Below are 22,748 nucleotides of genomic sequence, written 5' to 3' on the forward strand. Positions count from 1 at the left end.
AACTTGAAAGAACTTTACCTTCAAAACCTTACGATATCCATTTGGCCTCCCGTGAGTTTTAGTAACAATTTCCAACAAGGAAACGTCAGAAATAAAGCTCAGAGCATCTTCTTCAAAGCCAAAGCTTGCTGGGGAAGCGTACATATAATCTGAATGGTTCTATTTTGATGTAGCTGGTGTAAAGCAAGCATACCAAACCATAGTTAAAAGGCCAGACAAAAGCTGAGCTAAAAGTACCTAAGCACCAATAAGTATGTTCCAACTCAACTTCAGCTAGAACAAATAATCAAAACATTTCTACATGCAGTAGTGATTAACAAAAAATATATTTCATCTCTCTCTCTCTGGCTCCATATATATATATATATATATCCTTCCCCTTTTTTGGGGGACGCGATACAGGTAAAGAAAGTATTTTATTGAAAATGAAGCCCCAAGATTGAGATGTACATGAACATCTTACAATAAAAGCAAAAACAAAATGTAAGCATCAATTAATTAGTATTATATTTGATCCTAGATGATTCTTTCATCCCGTTAGTTAATTATGAAACTTAATACCAAAACAACAAGGTAATGTATAATCTAAATATATTATATATGGGTATTTGGCACACGAAATTAAACCAAACTGGGAAAAAGTTTCTTTTCCTTTTTAGTTTCATGAATGTTAATTGTTGCACTCTTCTCTCAATTCATGTGACAATTTTAATTTCTCTACTCTGATAATCTTATATTTCAAAACAATCAAATAAAATAATATTTTTATATTCAAAAAATGATCAAAAATATCTATAAACTATGCAAAATTGAACAAAAATACCCTCAACTAATAGTTTAATTTAAAAATGTCGCGACCGTCAATTTGATTCGAAAAATGACTATTATTACTTAATAGATCAAAAAAGAAAAGGTTAGAGAGTGGGACATACAAATTTAATCATCTCAACTAATGAATAATGTTACAATCAAATTACCTAATTCATTATCGTCGTATTTCTTTACATTCTATAACCAGTGAGCTACTCTGCCTTTACATGGAAACTTTACAATCCGTTCCATTTTCCTATTTTTCATGTGTGTGTATGTGTGTGTGTGTCTTGTGCCACCAAAAGCTAGTGTTACATTTAATACATACATTTATTTGTTGAATCTGTATATATGTACCAAGCTCCATATCCAAATTATTCTACAATGTGATAATCGCGGACTGGATATCTTCAATGTAAAATTAGTACCGAGATCCATATCCAGATTATCCTCGATCTAGATATCTTCAGAGTGAAATTAATAGGTAGCAAGAAGAACTAAATTAGATATACTCACCAGAGCTTTTAGACACTAGGATATGGCTGATCTTAGTCGCTTTGCTGCATGTTCTAGGTTGATTTCATGCCGATGTAATCCACACCATGCCTCGGAGGAACTCCTACTCCACGAACCTAACTTAGCAATCTACTCATGCAAAGCACCCAAGTTGGCAAAATAGGGACAAAAGTTGATCACTCATGAGCACACTAACAAATGAAAAGATATTGCAGCCATTCATAATATGGAATTCCACTCTTAAACATACCATCAAATGCAGTTCCAACACATATATTTCCTCACCTGAAACACAATGAAGTCTGCTTCAACTCTTCAACAATGACACGGCAATTAAGCAAGAACATAAGAAAGATTAAGAGTTAATTAAATGGAGTAAATTATGAGAGCTAATTAGTGTCGATGGACTGACCTGTTGAAATTCTAACAGATCCACATCAGTTAGATTAACCCAGTAAATACATGGAACCTCTATTATCAAGAAAACAATTATTTTCTTATGAAACACACGCAAGAGAATCTTGTTAGCTTAGGAGTATTTCCTAAAACATGAATGATGTGATGAATAGCTTCCAAATTAAGTTGGAAGCTATTCAAGCTTCAAGGCCTTATAATTCAAAAAGAGAGAACCTCTAGCATAGTCTTGTTACTGATGGTCTTGGAACAAAAAATCTCTTCCCTTGTAAGTTATAAGTTACAAAACAAATTCACTAGCTATAATTAACCCAATTAAAACATAAAATGGACCTTAAGAGACAATGCACACACATTACACTTGACAAGCTTAAACCCTCGAAAATCATTCTTGCTTTTAAAAAAATGGAACACAGAACTGATATGAATTGTTATTGATACCTCATAATGGAATAAATAGCCTGCAAAGAAGTTCTTGTCATGTTTTGTTTTCCACATTCAGACGGGCATATATCCTTTAGAGGGAGGAATATGAATGTTGAAGAGAATAAGATATGAATGTTTGGTGGTCTGTGTGGAAAGAGAGGAATCTCAGATGCTTTCAGAACAAAAGTAACAACATCCAGAAGATGAATTGTTTAGTTTTGTTTCATTTTTGGTGTAAACAGGAGTATATGGAAGATCTAGAATCAGTAATGATGCTTTACAAACCTTGTAATTTTTTCTTTTAGGGTTGAGGATCTTCCTGATACTCTACTCTCCTATATCTGTAATTAGTAAGCCTGTAACATGTTGTGGCAGGTTTGATTTTTTGGAATAGAATGCAAGTTGTTACCTTCTAAAAAAAAAGGTTTGAGAATATATATGAGCAACTAATCATGTATTAACAACTACAATCAGTACTACAATACCTTTCCCTTCTAAGACAGATTTGCAAATGGTTTGCATGTACTTAACTTTTTGAAACTATAATATGACAGAGATCGGTATTAGAGAATGTTACCTGCAAGAAGTGTAACAGATGTTGGCTGTTTGTGAATCAGATTTAAGTTTCCGCTTTAACCAAAACATACAACTTCATGCTCAGAGTTAGGAGGTTTAACTTTAATGAATGTTGCAAAAGTTAGTGCAAAAAATATTATGGTAAATGGCAATTTTATCAAGCTCCATAGACTGGGTGTGTGATGAAAATCTAAACAAAGATCGTAACTTACCTGGTAAATAAGCTTGAGAATGATTGTTGAAGATCCAACCCCAGTTAGTGGTAAACAATTTCAGGCATGACCTGCAAAGAGCATGGTCAAAGACTCAAAATCAATGTTACCTATTATAAAAATAAATATACCAATTCTTGCTCAGAATCAAGATAGGTTGTTGTTCTCATTTTTTCAGATAGGACCTGATAATTCAACAAGTTACAGAACCCACGTTGAAATGAAACTTCAATGAATATTAAGACGGTCATTACCTTCTCATGTAGTTCTTCCGAATGAATTCACTCATCAGCAGCATGCTGTAGAACATGAAAATGACTGTATTATTCAACGAAGATAAATGTTAGAATAAAAAATAAAAGATCACGATGGCATACCAGTGAAATGCTTTGCACCATCTGATGCATAAGTAACTCTCTCTTCCACTTCCACAATTTGTTTCCCTCTCCCTCCCCCCCTCTTTTAGGGAGGCAGGTGGGTGGCTACAGCCTACAGGGAAGGGAATGTAAAGTGGACAAAGCCACAAATACAAATAACATCAAATACAATGAATCCTAAGTAATAATGTTGCAGAAAAATGTTTAGTACAATTGCTCTCACCAATAGAGTTATTTCCAGTACAGAGATTTGCGATAGTATCCTCAATAAAGAGAAGGACGGGCCGCAACCTACAAGTAACATTAAGAACCAACCAGTAACCATAAGAGGTTCTTGAAAAACACAAAAAACACAACAAAATAACTTTATCAGATTAAGACAATCAGTATCAATGGAGCCAACAAAGTGATATAATGCTGCACATCATTTCTGGCAATTTGATTGCAGATTAAACATGGGAAAAAAATGAACAAGTGACATGTTCTAATAGACAAACAAGAACCACACCTACCCCCCACCCGCCCCACCCACCTTTCAATTTTTTTCTTTGTGGTGATAAGTCAAACAAAGTGGAAATTCTGAGCTGCTGCTGAGCAACCTTTCTAACAAATAGCAAGCCATTGAAGTCAATAGCTTCCTTTCCAGTTCATAGCAAAATGTCTACATAATCAGACATGTAATCAGGTTAAAGAAAATTCAGTAATCCTAAAAAGTGCAACAGTTCTCAAGTTTGATCTAGTCCATGCTCTGCTGTCGAAAACTAAGAGGACTCAAACACAGTCCACTGATTACATGTGCTACCACTACCTCCAATCTTCAAAGAAAAATAAGAAAATTGTCACTTCCTCCGAGCCTATTCTAGCTTTTCCTTAATCCCCTCATTCAAATTAATAAATTTCTAGTATTTACTAAAACTGTTAGAACGTTAGAGTAGTGTTAAAATGAAGCTAGTTCCTCTAAGATGTGGATTGTATCTCATACAGGTTAAACCTGTTGACAGGCAGCCTTAGCCAAAGGCTGGAACCATTTACAATCGGCCCTTTTCTATTCAGTATCTTATCTTTCTCCGGTGGTCGTTCCGGATTGAACATGCCTCTTTTTGGCAACTGGTCAAGAAGACCTCTTTCCAATGACAGTTCAGCAATATCAGCCTCTCTCCAACAACAATTCTAATAGAGTCACGCCTCTTTCCTATAACTTTCTGACAAAGTCGTGACTATTTTCAAATGGTTGTCTACTTGTCTTGTCGTGTCGCACCTCTCTCTAAGGAGTGTTACCAAAACATCGAGCCTCTTTTCGGTGATTATTCCTGTACTTGCACCTCTTTCTGGTCATTTTTCTGACAGCAACATTCACTTTCCTGGTAAGCTTCCATCTACTGGAACTTCTCTAGCCAAATCTTCCAGTGATATTCTGTTTCTTACGTTTTCACTATAAGCAAACTAAGGTGGCTTCCCTACTTTGTGCTTGACTGGTGTCCAATATTAGATTATGCTAGGTGTTAGTAAAAACTTAGTCCCTCACCCATTAAATAAGATGTGAATTATTTTTTGAGAAAACAACCCAAACCAATTCTCACGAGACAAGCCCTAACACAAACTGAATTCTACAAAAGTAAATCCAAAGACCCACGCTCGTTTCCCAACCCAAAAACAACTAAAAAAAAATGTGGAAACTAGATTAAAGTTCAAACTAGGAGCATCATACTAAGAGGAGAAAAAACAGCATCAATTTTCATATAAAGCATGTGCCCTCATGGGCAGTTTAGGTTCAACAAAGGTCTTTGAAGGCTCCAAAGTCAAATCATCTAAAGATCTTGGGCAGTTTAGGTTCAACAAAAATCTCACCTTAAATTCCACAAAGGTCTTTGAAGGCTCCAAAGTCAAATCATCTAAAGATCTTGGGCAGTTTAGGTTCAACAAAAACAATGGATATATCTGAGATCTACTTTGCTGGTCCATGTCAGAAGCACTGTTAAAACTCATCGTTATAGCATCCATAAGCATTAGAAAGTTAAAAATAAATAATAGAAATTAAGGGACTGTATAACTCGAACATGCATAAAATAATTCTTAAGACAAATCACTTGAATATAAATTCAAGCCGCTATTTCCACATAGAAACTGATCCAAGCCATGTGTTCACGAAATACTAACCAAAGACTTGCTTCTATAAAGAGATACGCCGGAGGAACAGAGTAGATATGTGAGTAATATAATTGATACATGTACAGATCTGTATTCATGATTAAGTGAGTCCGTATCCTTTTTGCGATTAACAGTAGTACAATTTCCAAAAGAAATGTGATTGCAATATAAACTCCATAAAAAGCACTAATATGGAATCTCTACACCAAGTTAATAAAATAGCTACAGATGGCCAGTAAATCAGAAAGTATTCCAGCACCAGATCTAGTGCAGTTTTCGCTCCTTTTATTCAATGTTAGAGAATGCTAAGGATTCTCCATACATGTACAAAGAATCCATATTATATTCCACCTAGAGAGGACATGCTATGTCAACCAACTTAAATAATAACAAAATAAATGAATTCAGTGAGGAAAGGTAGATTCATTTCAACACAGAAGAATATAATGATCATGAATTCAATATAGTGAATAAAATTCGGGGTAAAACAGAGAAGGAACAACATTATTTCTTGAACCTCAACATTCATCACTACAAAACACTAATATTTATCAATAAAACTAAGAAAGGTAAAGACCATCAATGTTACTTTTTAAAGAAACTAAATCCTTTTAAGCTCCTAATGAAAAGCATAGTAACTGCTAGCTTTTATAATAAAGCAAATTGCATCTAAGCTCGCAAACTTCCAAAAACTCTTGAATTTAAACCAAACAGACACATATACATCAACTTTCAACATCATCAAAAATCACCTTGTTCGTCCGTTTTATCTTTATACATACATTTATGTAAACATTACTTCAATTTGAACAATGGAGTTCTCATTTTGGTCAGAAACAGTTGTAGGAACTTCCTATTACATTATTAGAATTAGAAAATAGAAAAGTAATGTAAGCCAATCACCTTTTCAGATTATGTGAAAAGTTGAACTCTTTAAAAAGTCAATTTTTAAAACTGTAAACAAATGTCACCTAAGTGGTTTACCTTAAACTTGGCGCTGAATGGATTCCACATAGATCAAACAAGACAGAGCACAGATTTAGAAGTAAACTACGTAAATCAATATTTTTCATTTGTTTGAATTTTGAGAAAAATAGAAGTACTTGGAATGCATTCGCTTCCTTCGAACGGGTTGGTTGTAAAATACATCACAAACAATGAATGCAAAAAGAAAAATCCCAACAAATTTCCTTATTGGCAAACAACAGTCAACTCATGTGTCAAGTAGGCTTATACAAAATTACATGTTGTACCAACCTCTTGTCTACAATCATCAATCCAAGGTACAAACACTTGCTTTCCTGTAAACAATGACAAGAATAAACACCAAGTTAGTAGTTTTATACTTAGACTAATGAATACTACCAACTGAATCTCAAAAGAACTTTACCTTCAAAACCTTACGATATTCATTTGGCCTCCAGTGAGTTTTAGTAACAATTTCCAACAAATAAATGAAAAGGCTTAACATTGGAGGTCCCAAGGTTAAATTTTGTTCAAATCTACAGCACCAACAGCAATAGCAAAGAAATTGATATCGAAATCCAGCTGGCAGTTCCATCTGATGATGCTGATCATCGTCCTTGACAACTCCAAAGTAATTTTCCATAACTACGACACCTCAAGATTTATCCAAATTGTTTTTGTTTATAATCAAGAGTTAATTGCTTCAGCTTTAATACATATACAGTAAGACTTTTTTCATGGCCATCAAGTCCCCAGCTGGCTCTGAAACAAAGTTATAGAAATGGATTTTTCGCCAAACAGCTCAAAAAAACCATGAGCAAGAACACTAAATCAAGAATGGAGAAAAAGGATAAAATTAGGATAAAGAGAATCCATGGGAACTAACCTGAAAGATTGGGAAAAAAAGTAACAAGACTACAAGACCATAAATAAAGTTTTCTTTTTATGACAAGGAAAACCCGCATCCGCTATCCTTTGGGTGCGCACAGGGTAAACCCAGCTACTATGCAATAGCTCGCAAACCACACAGAGAGGTCCAATGGGGAGACAGACAGAGTGATGGGGGGCAACAGGTGTCCTTCCAGGTACTTTAGGCTCTCCTATTACAGTTGGTGCTACACCGCCAGTTCAAGGGCCAAGTGTAGGATTTCAGACTCTTGATTCTTCTTCGGTGCTTTCTATTGCACCTCCGATATTTGTATACGACGAGCTGGACCCAGAAGGCAAACCCCTTGCTTTCGCTGGCAAGGGGTTTCGAACTTGAGACTTCCAACATGGAAGTCCCAAGAGCCACCCCGAAGGGTCATAAATAGAGTTTTTTTGTGTGAGATAAAAACGAACTTTAAAGAATTAACTAGGTGGGGTGGGGGAGAAAAAGGTTGTTTAGGCCTTCTTCTCTTTAACTCTTCCTAACCAGGATACAAATATACATCTACCTTTATATATATAATTTGACCAAATACAACTCATCCCTAAAAGTTAAAACCATGCATGTAACAATTTTCAACTACTTTTGTCATTTTTATATATTCACATTCTCTCTTAGAAAATTTGGTTATCCTAGTTCAGTTCCAAACACATTTTCTTCCAAATAATTTTTTATCAACCTAGCCAATTGAATGTTTTAAGTTTCGCATGTTCCTCATCACAAGTCAATAAACCGAGCAAAGCTTGGCTTAATTTGAACGTATAATCAAACATAACCCATCAAACACAAAAGAACAGAGTACTGGTTGATAGTTTACCTCAAATTTGGAGAAAATTCCCTACAAGTGATTTTCACTCTCCACAATCTCAACAACCACATGGGTACTCCAAGACAGCTCCAAGCAAAAAATAAATGCAGAAATACAACAGGTCAAGCATTTAACACATGGAAAACAAAAGAGGAAAAAAATCCAAAACTGAAACACATACAAAGAGACGCAAATACATATATATAGAATAAAAGCTTACCTTTTGGGCAAGAGGATGCCTGCAGAAACAGGAAAGTCATGAGAAATCAATGAAAATTCAATCGAGCAAAGAAAAGAAATTATTTAGCGGAGAAAAGTACAGCAATAGAAAAGGCCATGAAAGATGACGACAGAAAGGGCTGGATGCATGCTATCCAATATACCCTTAGCTTGAAATTAATTGACCCACAACAACCAATAACAAAGGAAATCGAAAAAATAATCAAACTTTATTAAGCACCGTAACATTATACTCAAATGTTTCTTCCTTCTAATTAGGCCTAAACCCCAAATCTGTATCACTATCAAGCTAAACCCACAACAATCTAAAATGAAATTAACAAACAAGGAAAAAATCCGGAAGAATTCTAAACCCAGATCTCTACACTTCTTTTGAAAACGAACAGGAGACGGAAGGTCTGAAGAACAAGAATGTGAAAAATAAATATGGCATAATCCATTGACAAAGAGATATACACATTCCTACATTTCCTTTAGCATTGTATATGCAAAAAGACAGAAGTGATGGAGAAGATAGAGATAATGATGTAGTTATGGTGGTCTATTTAACACTGATGGGACGACTGCTGTGGCAGCTCTGAGCAAATAGCTTTTGCAGAATGCTGCAGTCTCCATACAGCTCTAGTTTCTGCACAGTGGAAAATAACATTAACTAGTTGCACACATTTTCTGACATCGTTGATTATTAATACAAACAAGCACTAAAGGATAATTTACCTGGCATTGGATGAAAGGGCTGCACAGAGCTTCTCGATTTCCAGTTTACACCAACTGTACAATGAGCAAGAGATCGATCAATTGACCGACTTGAACTTTCTATCTGACAGAGGAATCCAGACTCAGGATCATGCTATTCGGAAGCACTTCCCCATAGAATATTATGCGAAGATCGAATCTCTCTCCTAACAGTGCACTCTCTAGTCAGTTTCTTTGGCTGCGGGGCGGGAAGCTGAAGTGTAGCTTTGCAACACTGGGCCCTGCACCTCTTTTTCTTGATCTCATAATTCACAGGTATATCTGAAAAGAGGAGTAGGGAATGGAATAGCAATAGACGAGGAGGATAATTCAACAACGATAATCTAAAGAGAAAAGAAAGTGACAAAACTACAAGATGGTATAACAGTGAAATGCTTTGCACCATCAGATGCATCAGCAATTCTCTCTTCCACTAACCAACCTTCCACAATTTGTCCCCCCCCCCCCACTTCTTTTAGGGAGGCAGGTGGGTGGCTACAGCCTACAGGGAAGAGAATGTGAAGTGGGCAAAGCCACATGTACAAATAACATCAAATACAATGAATCCTAAGTAATGATGTTGCATAAAAATGTTGAGTACAATTGCTCTCACCAACAAAGTTATTTCCAGTCCAGAGATTCGCGACAGTGTCCTCAATAAAGAGAAGGACAGGCCGCAACCTACAAGTAACATTAAGAACCAACCAATAACAATAAGAGGGTCTTGAAAAACACAACAAAATAACTTTATCAGATTAAGACAATCAGTATCAATGGAGCCAACAAAGTGATATAATGCTGCACATCATTTCTGGCAATTTGATTGCAGATTAAACATGGGAAAAAAATGAACAAGTGACATGTTCTAATAGACAAACAAGAACCACACCTACCCCCCACCCGCCCCACCCACCTTTCAATTTTTTTCTTTGTGGTGATAAGTCAAACAAAGTGGAAATTCTGAGCTGCTGCTGAGCAACCTTTCTAACAAATAGCAAGCCATTGAAGTCAATAGCTTCCTTTCCAGTTCATAGCAAAATGTCTACATAATCAGACATGTAATCAGGTTAAAGAAAATTCAGTAATCCTAAAAAGTGCAACAGTTCTCAAGTTTGATCTAGTCCATGATCTGTTGTCGAAAACTAAGAGGAACCAAACACAGTCCACTGATTACATGTGCTACCACTACCTCCACTCTTCAAAGAAAAATAAGAAAATTGTCACTTCCTCCGAGCCTATTCTAGCTTTTCCTTAATCCCCTCATTCAAATTAATAAATTTCTAGTATTTACTAAAACTGTTAGAACGTTAGAGTAGTGTTAAAATGAAGCTAGTTCCTCTAAGATGTGGATTGTATCTCATACAGGTTAAACCTGTTGACAGGCAGCCTTAGCCAAAGGCTGGAACCATTTACAATCGGCCCTTTTCTATTCAGTATCTTATCTTTCTCCGGTGGTCGTTCCGGATTGAACATGTCTCTTTTTGACAACTGGTCAAGAAGACCTCTTTCCAATGACAGTTCAGCAATATCAGCCTCTCTCCAACAACCATTCTAATAAAGTCACGCCTTTTTCCTATAACTTTCTAACAAAGTCGTGACTATTTTCAGATGGTTGTCTTGTCGTGTCGCGCCTCTTTCTAAGAAGCGTTCCCAAAACATCGAGTCTCTTTTCGGTGATTATTCCTGTACTTGCACCTCTTTCTGGTCATTTTTCTGATAGCAACATTCACTTTCCTGGTAAGCTTCCATCTACTGGAACTTCTCTAGCCAGATCTTCTGGTGATATTCTATTTCTTACGTTTTCACAATAAGCAAACTAAGGTGGCTTCCCTACTTTGTGCTTTACTGGTGTCCAATATTAGATTATGCTAGGTGTTAGTAAAAACTTAGTCCCTCACCCATTAAATAAGATGTGAATTATTTTTTGAGAAAACAACCCAAACCAATTCTCACGAGACAAGCCCTAACACAAACTGAATTCTACAAAAGTAAATCCAAAGACCCACGCTCGTTTCCCAACCCAAAAACAACTAAAAAAAAATGTGGAAACTAGATTAAAGTTCAAACTAGGAGCATCATACTAAGAGGAGAAAAAACAGCATCAATTTTCATATAAAGCATGTGCCCTCATCATCAGAAGTAGCAAACAAAGGAACATAAGAATTCATTGAAGAGCCTCACCGGTTACTGCCGTTTGTGAGGAGGGATAATACCTTGGAGGAAAAGGATGGGGGGAATATGTAGCTAAGCACAAGTTATTAATTCTTGAAATCATCTGTATTGACAAGGTAACCGTGAACGATGATGAGCGTGCAGAATGTATTTGGATAAAGGTCACCGATCTAAAAGGCAAATTACATATTCAGCTTGTCAATAACTCCTATTACTATGAAATCACTGATGAGAAAAGAACCACTAAACCCCAAAAGAGACCAGTACTATTATACAAGGCGACGGAGGATAGTTCAGCACCTGCTGTGAAGAATGGTTCAACACCTGATTCTACTACACCTACTGGCAAAAGTAACAACAAAGGTAAAAGTGTAGCCATTCAAGAATAACAAGTAAAACCACAAAATAAGAAATAAAAAAAACATCTGCAAAAAGATACCAACGAACACAAATGCTCAAACAGCCTATTAGTTGAGTAATGCATGCAATCAACTTTTGCCCAAAATTGATGAGTTCATGAGATCAGAGACCAACGTTTGCCCTACAATGATCAGAGACCAACTTTTATCTCTAATTAGCCCTACAATGTAAAAGGACACAAATATCTCTAATTAGCCCTACAAATGATCAGAGACCAACTTTTGCCCAAAATTGATGAGTTCGGGATAACAAAGTCATTGACATTCAAGAAAAAAACAATTAGGTCAGTCCATAAGTCTTAACAAATTTATTTGACCAAAAAAGTCCCTGTTTGTACTCTGTTCTAATCTGAGTTTTCCCATAGACGGCGGCATTTCTATCATCATTGAAGCAAATTCCTGGGATTGAATCTAGCTCTTTAGCTCAAGAATTCATGCCTAAATTCTTCAAGTTAGTACTAGGCACACTTTCACCACCTATCAACCTTCCTCCAACACCAACTATCATTGCAGATTTCAGTAAAATTTCGTGATACTATCAGTATGATTTAACATGTTATATGCTTTCAGAGCGTATCTAAATAATTAAGATAAATGTCTTTCAGGCAAGGAAAATTATGGTGAACCTACTAAGAACACTCAGAAGAGAGAAGGGCTTCGAAAGCAAATTCAACACGATATGCTTCGTTACCTGATGAATGAAGAAGCAAATAGATTCAAATTAACAGATGATGAGATGATTGATCCACAAAACATAACAAAATCAGAAACAAAAATATAATTCCTCATTCTCGTACATGGCACAATTTTAACTTTTAAGAAACAATAAAAATCAAAAAGTCCAGACCATGTAAAAGAAACTAACCAGTGAGGGTGTTTACGAAAGTCTGTCCAATTGAGTGTGCGATAAAGAATATTGAAACTTTGAAAGGGTAAATTACACCTTGGGGACACCAGCATCGAAACTGTGCGAAATCTTACAAGATTACCCCTGACTGAATTGAACTCCAAATAGCCTCAGACATTCGCTTAATGCTCCCCATCTCCCTAAAAAAGTAAAAAACAAATTCTTGAACATCCTTAACATACAACATGATTTTTTTTTTAGAAGACTTCTTGAATTTTCTTGATATGTTCCATGACAGTAAACATATAACTTCAAAACGCCATGAATTTTCCTTCCTTCTTTTTTAATGGACGGAAGAATACCAAGATAATGGAAAGATCAGTAGAGAGCAGATAGAACGGCGGGAAAATTGATTTAGGGTTTACAACATAATTCTTGAACATCCTTAACACATGCTTTTAAGAATACCAATCGCTTAATGTTGTTGATTTTTTCTTAAAAAGAATGCATGCAAGAATTCCAAGATTTCTTGAATTCCTTAAAATATGCCAAGAATCAGCAAGATAATGGGAAGAACAGTAGCATTACTTGAGAAGATGATCACCGGGAAAATTGATTTAGGGCTTTGATCGGACATCGTCACCGGAACAGTTAAGATCAGCAATCCGGTAGCGTATGGCTTCCGTAATATGATGGTGGTGAGTTATAAAGTGAGCAGGTGGTGTCTTTTTTATAGATTTTGAATTTTGAACTAGTTAATACACGCGGAAAAAAAAACAGTTAATACAAAATATAATATTTTTTTGTAAGTTTTTATTCTAAGTACTTATTTATTAAAAAAAAATAAGAAGAGTTTATTGCATTAATGTGAAATTTTTATTCTAGTATTTTTTAATTTTTTTAGTTTTTGAACTAGTTAACACATGTAGAAAAAATAAAAAACTAGTCAATACAAAATATATTATTTTTTGTAAAATTTATTCTGGTACTTATTTATTTTTTTAATAAGAAGAGTCTATTCCATTGATAATGTAAAAAACTTAAATTACTTCATTTTGTGCAAATTTTCATTGATTGATTATGATTTAAAAATTTTTAAAACTTTAAAGTAACTATATTTTATATTCGTAATCGAACTGTACATCTATCTATAGTAACCGTAATTTTCATTCAAACTATCTAGTATTTTTTTATGCTTAAGTCATCTGTAGCCTCTTAAACTTGTCCGCATTATTCACTTAGATACCTCAACTCGATCTTGTACCTATTGAACACCCTTACCCTCTCAAATTTGAATATTATTGTGACAATAAGCTAAAAGTGTAAGACGTGCGAAATACACTCGCGGTGACATGATAATTTGACAAATTAAATAATGACACGTGTTTTTGAATTAAAAAAAATATTAAAAATATATTATAGAATAAAAGAAAAAGGAAATTATTTCTAAGTAAAAGAAATTTAAAAAAAATTGTAACTCCCCACCCCCTCATTTCCCCTGCTATCCGGCAACCCCACTATCTTCTTCCCCCAATTTAATCAAATATATGCATGAAAATCCTTCCACAAATAAAGATCAATTTAAAGTCAAAACAATATGCTCATAACAACCAAAATACTATAAAAAATTGAGCAAAGCAAAAAATAACATAAAAATTATCCCACAAAATTAACAGAAATATACAGCAATTTAATGAAGAAATCAAAGTCAAGACGGAGATCTGCTCAAAAGAGTGGCAACAAAGGCAGAGGACTATCAAATGGTGGTGGTCAAAACAAGAACAATTATGACGCTGCTGACAATAGTGATATAAATGACAATGGGGCCAAAAAAGAAAGCAATGACGAAGGTAAGGAAGTGAAGTGTACTAAGAAAAAAGAGGAAGAAGAACGGTGTATGATGATGTGGTGGAGGAAGTAATGGCAAAGAGGTATGGAAGAAGAAATATTTTTTTTAAAATGAAAAACGTCTAATTTATTATCTCTCACGAACCTAATAAATGTGAATCACAAACAATATGCAGGCAAAAAATATTTAAATAATTCAAATTCGGGAGAGTACAGGTGTTCAATAGGTACAAGATCGAGTTGAGGTGTCTAAGTGAATAATGCGAATAAGTTTAAGGGATACAGATGACTTAAAATTAGTCAAAGCTTCGCGTTGCAACAAATTAAATATATTTTTTGTATTATTGAGTATTACAATCATTTTAAATGATATGCAGTATGTATTTAAAACAATTAGTCACTTTTTGAATAGCAAGTGTTCATAATTTCAAAACATACAAAGAGAGTGCAAAAAAGGCACTATGTTCACAGACCAGACATGAAAAATCATTGTTAACACTCAACAGTGAATTAACAAAAAGGAATTATATTTTTAATCGTATCAAATACACCATAAGTAGATATAAATACAACCAGATCAAATAATTATAGAATAAGTTATCACGATCATGATTACGAAATGAATCAAAGAAATGTCTTAATACATAAAATAAACAAAGATTAACTCACATATTATGTTTGGGGTTCTAAAAATCATTAGAGATTATCCTTCAAAAAAATGAGTCTGAAACATCCAATTTTTTAATTGCTTCATACAATTTCTAATATTAAATTAACAGCTAAAATAATTATTATTGAGTTCATAGGCTCTTCTTTCATGAATTCTAAGATATGTCCCTAATTGGATACTATAATTTTTTTTTATATAACCCATCTCTCGCTTGTAAAGTTTATATACTTAATTGTATGACCACCCAAGAGTCTCTCTACATATAGCAATAAAATCAAATTAACACCATACATTATAGCATATCCATAAGCATTGAAATGTAATTTTTTTATATAGAAATTCATGGATTGTATAACTTAAACATCCGTAAAATAATTCTAAAGAAAAATCACTTAAATATAAATTCAACTAATTGTTGGATAAGAGCTCAAGCTTGCACGATGAAGATGGTCTTCCATGCAGTTTAATTCAAATATCATGATCAACTACAAAAGAAATCGACAGTGGATTAAGAAATTCAGATTATGCAATTCAAGCACCAAATAAATGAGCAATTTTTTAATATTTAAATTTAGAACTCTCAAAACTTGAGAGGTAATTCAAATGTATCAAACTTAAAAATGCTCAAAAGAATTACCATCAACTATCTAAGTGGGTTTAGGCAAGATATTGTCCTACTAAATGACACAAAGTTTTAATTGTGATAAAATAATAAATCCACCATCTTTTCTCACCAACTTACTATAAAAATCTCAATTTGGTGTGAACTAATTTTGTTTAGTGGGTCAAATTCAGATTAAAGAGGGAAAACGGATAATTTTAATTGATTTACGAAAAACCGTCCAATTGAGGGGTATATTTGCTAAGTTTGATAACGGCAAGGGTATAAATAACCGAATTAGGATAAACTTAACTAATAAATGAAATGAGGGATAATTTTTTACCCTTTTCCCAATATTTATCAATAAACAATTGTAGAAAATAGGAACTTCCTATTATGTTATCAGAATTAGAAAATAGAAAACTAACGTAAACTATTCACCTTTTTGAATTACGCGAACCGTCGAACTCTTTTAGTTAGAAAATTCATTTTTTTAAAACTGTAAACAAAATTCACCTAAGTAGTTTACCTTGGTGTTGAATGGATTCCACATAGTAATGATCTCATAGAGTGGCTTGAAGCCTTGAAGTATAAACATTTATACATTTGCCTTCCTTGAGTAAGCTGTTAATGTAAGGCGAAGTTAAAAGAATAACAAGTCTGTCTAAAGATGACGTATAAAGGAAAAGAACATATAAAAGCACCATCTTTCAGAATTTCATTGGCAGCCATCGGCTTCATCTCCTCTGGTTCCTGTTGATGTATAATCAAAAGAAAAATGAGAAGGGTGGAACAATTAAAGGGAGGCGTTAATTGGGGGGAAGGGAGTAAGGTTAAAACAAGAGAGTTAGTTAAGTGGATTGCAAATACATTATTCAGAGAACATGACACTGCATTTAAGTAAAAACATAACCAAGATTCCACATGAAAAAGATTAGGATTAATTAAATGGAGGAGTGAAAATGAGAGCTAGTTAGTGTCATGACTAATAGATCCAAATCAGCTAGATCATCGCCCAAAATATACAGAACTTGTATTATCAAGAAAACAACTATTTTCTTATGAAACACATGCAAAAGAATCTTGTTAGCTAGTGCCGAATTTCGTAAAACATGAATGAGGTCATGAATTCCAAAATACGTTGGAAGCTATTCGAGTTTCAAGGCCTCATAATTCGAAAGAGAGAGCCTCTAACATTGTCTTGTTATTGATGGTATTAGAACAAAAAGATTTCCCTTAGAAGCAACAATTCATAATTCACTCGTTATATTCAACCTAATTAAAACATAAAATGGACCTTAAGAGATAATATGCACAACTCACACTTGAAAGCCTTAAACCCTCAAAAATCCTTCTTGCTTTTAGCAAGATGGAACACAAAACTGATATAAACTGTGGTATTGATGCCTCGGAATGGAATAACTAGACTGAGAAGAAGTGTTCATCATGCTTTGTTTTCCACATATAGACGGGCATATATCCTTCAGAAGGAGGAACAGTAAAGCTAACGAGACTAGGCTCTAAAGTGTAGTAAAAGGTTCGAGAATGTAGGAGAGCAATCGCTCTCAGCCCTGGTGTATTTACTATACAGTGTAGATTTATTCCCAATAATTCCTAATCCCAATTCTTCTTCCTAGTAGATGATGTCACTTCCTAATCCAGTATTAACAACTACAATCAGTACTATATTACCTTTCCCTTATAAGACTGGTTAGCAAATGGTATACATGTACTTAAACTTTTTGAATGTATAATATGACAGAGACAAGTATTAGAGAGTGTTACTGCGAGAAGTGTGACAGATGTTGGTTGCTTAAGTTCTTGCTTTAAACAAAACATATAACTTCATGCTAGAGTTAGGTTCAACTTCAATGAATGCTGCAAAATTTTGTAGAATGGAATTTAAGGTAAACGGCAATTTTATCAAGTTCCATAGACTGGTTGTGATGAAAATCTAAACAAAGATCCATAACTTACCTGGTAAATGATCTTGAAGCTTGAGAATAAACGTTGCAGATCCAACCCAGTTTTGAATTTGGTCAGCATAGTTGTACAATAATTGGTAACCAATTTCAGGCATGATCTGCAAAAGCATGGTCAAAGACTCAAAATCAATGTTACCTATTATATAAAGAGTTTCTTCTTCCCCACATGCCAAGCGGCACAAGGCAAATCTATTTCACATTAGATGACCATAAACGTACCAATTCTTTCCCGGAATCAAGATAGGTTGTTGTCCTCTTTTGTCCAAATAGGACCGGATAATTCACTAAGTTACAGACTCCACATTGAAATGACACATCAATGAGTTTTTAGTTAATCATTACCATTTCATGCAGTTCTACCAAAAGAATTCGCTCATCTGCAACATGTGTAGAACATGACAATGAGTGTAATGCTCAACGAAGATAAAAGCTAGAATCAAACAAAAGATCATAATCCTTGACTATGTAAAAAGGGACGCACATTTATTTTGACACGGACCTCAGTTTCTACATAAGAATATACTCCACCAGACAGTCACATAGTGATGGAACAAAAGATAAAGCACCCTATATCACTCTCCATTTCTTCAGAAATATCACAAAATTTCAACACAAAAAAGTAAGACATTATTTAGTTAAAGTATTAGACATGCAGGGAATGTTTACCGACTTGAACTTTCGATCTGACAGAGAAATCTGGACTTGGTATCATGCTTTTCAGAAGCACTTACCCACAGAATATTCTGTGAAGATCAAGTCTCTCTCCTGATAGTGCACTCTCCACTTAGTTTTCTTGGCTTCGGGGAAGGAAGTTCAAGTGTCGCTTTGCAACTCTTGCCCCTGTACCTCTTTTTCCGGAACTCATAATTCACAGGTATATCTGAAAAGAGAAGCAAGGAATGCGATAGTAATAGATGAGGAGGATACTTCAACAACTATATTCTTATCAATGTTTTCCAAAAGTAGCTTAAGAGAAAAGAAAGTGATAAAACTACACGATGGCATACCAGTGAAATGCTTTGCACCATCTGATGCATAAGTAACTCTGTCTTCCATTAACCAACCTTCCACAATTTGTTTTCCTCTACCCCCCCCCCCCCTCCTCCCTCTTTTAGGGAGGCAGGTGGGTGGCTACAGCCTACAGGGAAGGGAATGTGAAGTGGACAAAGCCACATATACAAATAACATCAAAAAGAATGAATCCTAAGTAATGTTGAGTACAATTGCTCTCATCGATAGAGTTACTTTCAGTACAGAGATTCGCGATAGTATCCTCAATAAAGAGGAGGAAGGGCCGGAACCTACAAGTAACATTAAGAACCAACCAGTCACCATAAGAGATGCTTGAAAAACACAATAAAATAACTTTATCAGATTAAGACAATCAGTATCAATGGAGCCAACAAAGGGACTGCACATCATTTCTGGCAATTTGATTGCAGATTAAACATGGAAAAAAAATGAACAAGTGGCATGTTCTAATAGACAAATAAGAACCCCACCTACCCCTCACCCACCCCACCTACCATTTTTTTTCTCTTTGTGGTGATAAGTCAAACAAAGTGGAAATTCTGAGCTGCTAATGAGCAGCCTTTCTAACAAATAGCCTGCCATTGAAGTCAATAGCTTCCTTTCCGGTTCATAGCAAAATGTCTACATAATCAGACAATGTAATCAGTTAAAAGAAAATTCAGTAATCCTAAAAAGTGCAATGGCTCTCAAGTTTGATCTAGTCCATGGTCTGCAGTCGAAAACTAAGAGGAACCAAACGCAGTCCTCTGATTACATGTGCTCCCACTACCTCCACTCATCAAACAAAAATAAGAAAATTTTGTCACTTCCTCAGAGCCTATTCTTGCTTTTCCTTAATCCCCTCATTCTAATTAATAAATTTCTAGTATTTATTAAAACTGTTAGAACGTTAGAGTTGTGGTAAAGGTGTTCCAATGAAGCTAGTTCCTCTAAGATGTGGATTGTATCTCATACAGGTTAGACCTATTGACAGGCAGCCTTAGCCAAAGGCTGGCACCATTTACAATCGGCCCTTCTCTCTTTAGTATCTTATCTCTCTCCGGTGGTTGTTACGGAGTGAACATGCCTCTTTTTGCCAACTGGTCAAGAAGACCTCTTTCCAATGACAGTTCTAGCGATGTCATGCCTCTCTCCAATAACCATTCTAATAGAGTCACGCCTCTTTCCTATAACTTTCTGACAGAGTCATGAATATTTTCAGATGATTGTCAGGTCGTGTCGCACCTCTTTCTGAGGATCGTTCTAACAACTTTGAGCCTCTTACAGGTGATTATTCATGTACTTGCATCTCTTTCTGGTCATTTTTCTGACAGCAACATTCACTTTCCGGGTAAGCTTCACTACTCTAGCCAGATCTTCCAGTGATATTCAGTTTCTTACTATAAGCAAACTAAGGTGGCTATAGGTTCATATAAAGATCTTGGGCAGTATAGGTGCAACAAAAACAGCGGATATATCAGAGATCTACTTCGCTGGTCAATGTCAGAAGACTGTCAAAACTCATCGTTATGTTATTAAGTAATTTATGTATTGGTCCTTTGGAAGCAAATCTTGAATTGGTATCTCCATTATGAAGGTCAAGGAAAAACAAAAACACCATGAAAAAAAAGAATCCGATATAGTAAATGCTCACCAAAGATTAGGTTTCCGTTTTCTTTGTTCAGGAAAATATACCGGCATAAGTGGATACAAATCTATTGAAGGACCTGCAAATTAAACAATGTTTTTTAGAGAAACAAGGTGCAGAAAAGATAACTTATCACATATATTATCCATCAATTTGGGCCTGTATACCTTCACTGTGTAAACATCACAACCTAAGATGTATCTGGTGAGATTGAATGAACCATCGATTGCATTCAAATTATTAAGGGAACTCAGATGAATCCCAAACCCACTGGACAATAGCGGCAATGGGGAAGGAGAAGTATGTGTGCAAAGTAGGTCATACTCACTGCATGCAAATGAACAAAATCTAAGAATCCAGACAGGAAATATCCTAAGTTAGCTGGTATAACAGAGACAAACCTTTCAATATCAACAATTTTGAAGGAGACACTGGGATGCACAAGGGCGATTCTTAGCAGAGGCTCTTTCAGAGAATGTGATACCCTCTTTGGGCTTCCAGATTATATACGCAAACCAAAAGATCAAACAAGACAGAGCACAGATTTAGAAGTAAACTACTCTAATCAATATTTTTCATTTGTTTGAATTGTGAGAAAAATAGTACTTGGAATGCATTCGCTTCCTTCGAACGGGTTGGTTGTAAAATACATCACAAATAATGAATGCAAAAAGAAAAATCCCAACAAATTTCCTTATTGGCAAACAACAGTCAACTCATGTGTCAAGTAGGCTTATACATAATTACATGTTGTATCAACCTCTTGTCTACAATCATCAATCCAAGGTACAAACACTTGCCGTCTTGTAAACAATGACAAGAACAAACACCAAGTTAGTAGTTTTATACCTAGACTAATGAATACTACCAACTGAATCTCAAAAGAACTTTACCTTCAAAACCTTACGATATTCATTTGGCCTCCAGTGAGTTTTAGTAACAATTTCCAACAAATAAATGAAAAGGCTCAACATTGGAGGTCCCAAGGTTAAATTTTGTTCAAATCTACAGCACCAACAACAATAGCAAAGAAATTGATATCGAAATCCAGCTGGCAGTTCCATCTGATGACGCTGATCATCGTCCTTGACAACTCCAAAGTAATTTTCCATAACTACGACACCTCAAGATTTATCCAAATTGTTTTTGTTTAAAATCAAGAGTTAATTGCTTCAGCTTTAATACATATACAGTAAGACTTTTTTCATGGCCATCAAGTCCCCAGCTGGCTCTGAAACAAAGTTATAGAAATGGATTTTTCGCCAAACCGCTCAAAAAAAACCATGAGCAAGAACACTAAATCAAGAATGGAGAAGATGGATAAAATTAGGATAAAGAGAATCCATGGGAACTAACCTGAAAGATTGGGAAAAAAAGTAACAAGACTACACGACCATAAATAATTTTTTTTTTAATGACAAGGAAAACCCGCATCCGCTATCCTTTGGGTGCGCACAGGGTAAACCTAGCTACTATGCAATAGCTCGCAAACCACACAGAGAGGTCCAATGGGGAGACAGACAGAGTGATGGGGGCAACAGGTGTCCTTCCAGGTACTTCAGGCTCTCCTATTATAGTTGGTGCTACACCGCCAGTTCAAGGGCCAAGTGTAGGATTTCAGACTCTTGATTCTTCTTCGGTGCTTTCTATTGCACCTCCGATATTTGTATACGACGAGCTCGACCCAGAAGGCAAACCCCTTGCTTTCGCTGGCAAATTGTTTCGAACTTGAGACTTCCAACATGGAAGTCCCAAGAGCCACCCTGAAGGGTCATAAATAGAGTTTATTTGTGTGAGATAAAAACGAACTTTAAAGAATTAACTAGGTGGGGTGGGGGAGAAAAAGGTTGTTTAGGCCTTCTTCTCTTTAACTCTTCCTAACCAGGATACAAATATACATCTACCTTTATATATATAATTTGACCAAATACAACTCATCCCTAAAAGTTAAAACCATGCATGTAACAATTTTCAACTACTTTTGTCATTTTTATATATTCACATTCTCTCTTAGAAAATTTGGTTATCCTAGTTCAGCTCCAAATAATTTGTTATCAACCTAGCCAATTGAATGTTTTAAGTTTCGCATGTTCCTCATCACAAGTCAATCAACCGAGCAAAGCTTGGCTTAATTTGAACGTATAATCAAACATAACCCATCAAACACAAAAGAACAGAGTACTGGTTGATAGTTTACCTCAAATTTGGAGAAAATTCCCTAAAAGTGATTTTCACTCTCCACAATCTCAACAACTACATGAGTACTCCAAGACAGCTCCAAGCAAAAAATAAATGCAGAAATACAACACGTCAAGCATTTAACACATGGAAAACAAGAGAAAAAAAATCCAAAACTGAAACACATACAAAGAGACGCAAATACATATATAT

General features: G+C 35.2%; 3 long non-coding RNA genes across 4 annotated transcripts in view; all 3 read right to left on the reverse strand.

The window, feature by feature from the left end:
- The window catches only part of LOC129872191 (uncharacterized), a 35,150-nt gene extending 21,820 nt beyond the window's left edge, over positions 1–13,330 (reverse strand). Inside the window, exons 1-12 of the long non-coding RNA XR_008762483.1 lie at positions 13,183–13,330; positions 12,613–12,794; positions 5,180–5,303; positions 3,555–3,622; positions 3,332–3,443; positions 3,209–3,253; positions 2,955–3,025; positions 2,452–2,522; positions 2,182–2,310; positions 1,577–1,611; positions 1,327–1,455; positions 19–173 (exon numbers count right to left, since the gene is read on the reverse strand). This is a non-coding gene — a long non-coding RNA (uncharacterized LOC129872191). The remainder of the gene's footprint in view (positions 1–18; positions 174–1,326; positions 1,456–1,576; positions 1,612–2,181; positions 2,311–2,451; positions 2,523–2,954; positions 3,026–3,208; positions 3,254–3,331; positions 3,444–3,554; positions 3,623–5,179; positions 5,304–12,612; positions 12,795–13,182) is intronic.
- LOC129872192 (uncharacterized) lies at positions 6,848–9,830 on the reverse strand. Of its 2 annotated transcripts, XR_008762485.1 has the most exons (4): positions 9,770–9,830; positions 9,139–9,438; positions 8,191–9,049; positions 6,848–7,207 (listed from the first exon to the last, which is right to left on the reverse strand). It is a non-coding gene; the product is annotated as an uncharacterized LOC129872192 (long non-coding RNA). The 2 variants fall into 2 exon arrangements; XR_008762484.1 differs by lacking the exon at positions 9,770–9,830 and having other exon boundaries at positions 9,139–9,471.
- A 2,100-nt stretch (positions 13,331–15,430) lies between the features above and the next one.
- On the reverse strand, positions 15,431–17,876 carry LOC129872193 (uncharacterized). The gene is made up of 3 exons (XR_008762486.1): positions 17,691–17,876; positions 16,243–16,466; positions 15,431–15,597 (listed from the first exon to the last, which is right to left on the reverse strand). It is a non-coding gene; the product is annotated as an uncharacterized LOC129872193 (long non-coding RNA).
- Positions 17,877–22,748: the final 4,872 nt, after the last annotated feature.

Source organism: Solanum dulcamara, chromosome 11 (assembly GCF_947179165.1).
Source record: "Solanum dulcamara chromosome 11, daSolDulc1.2, whole genome shotgun sequence".
In the NCBI taxonomy this organism is placed as follows: domain Eukaryota; kingdom Viridiplantae; phylum Streptophyta; class Magnoliopsida; order Solanales; family Solanaceae; genus Solanum; species Solanum dulcamara.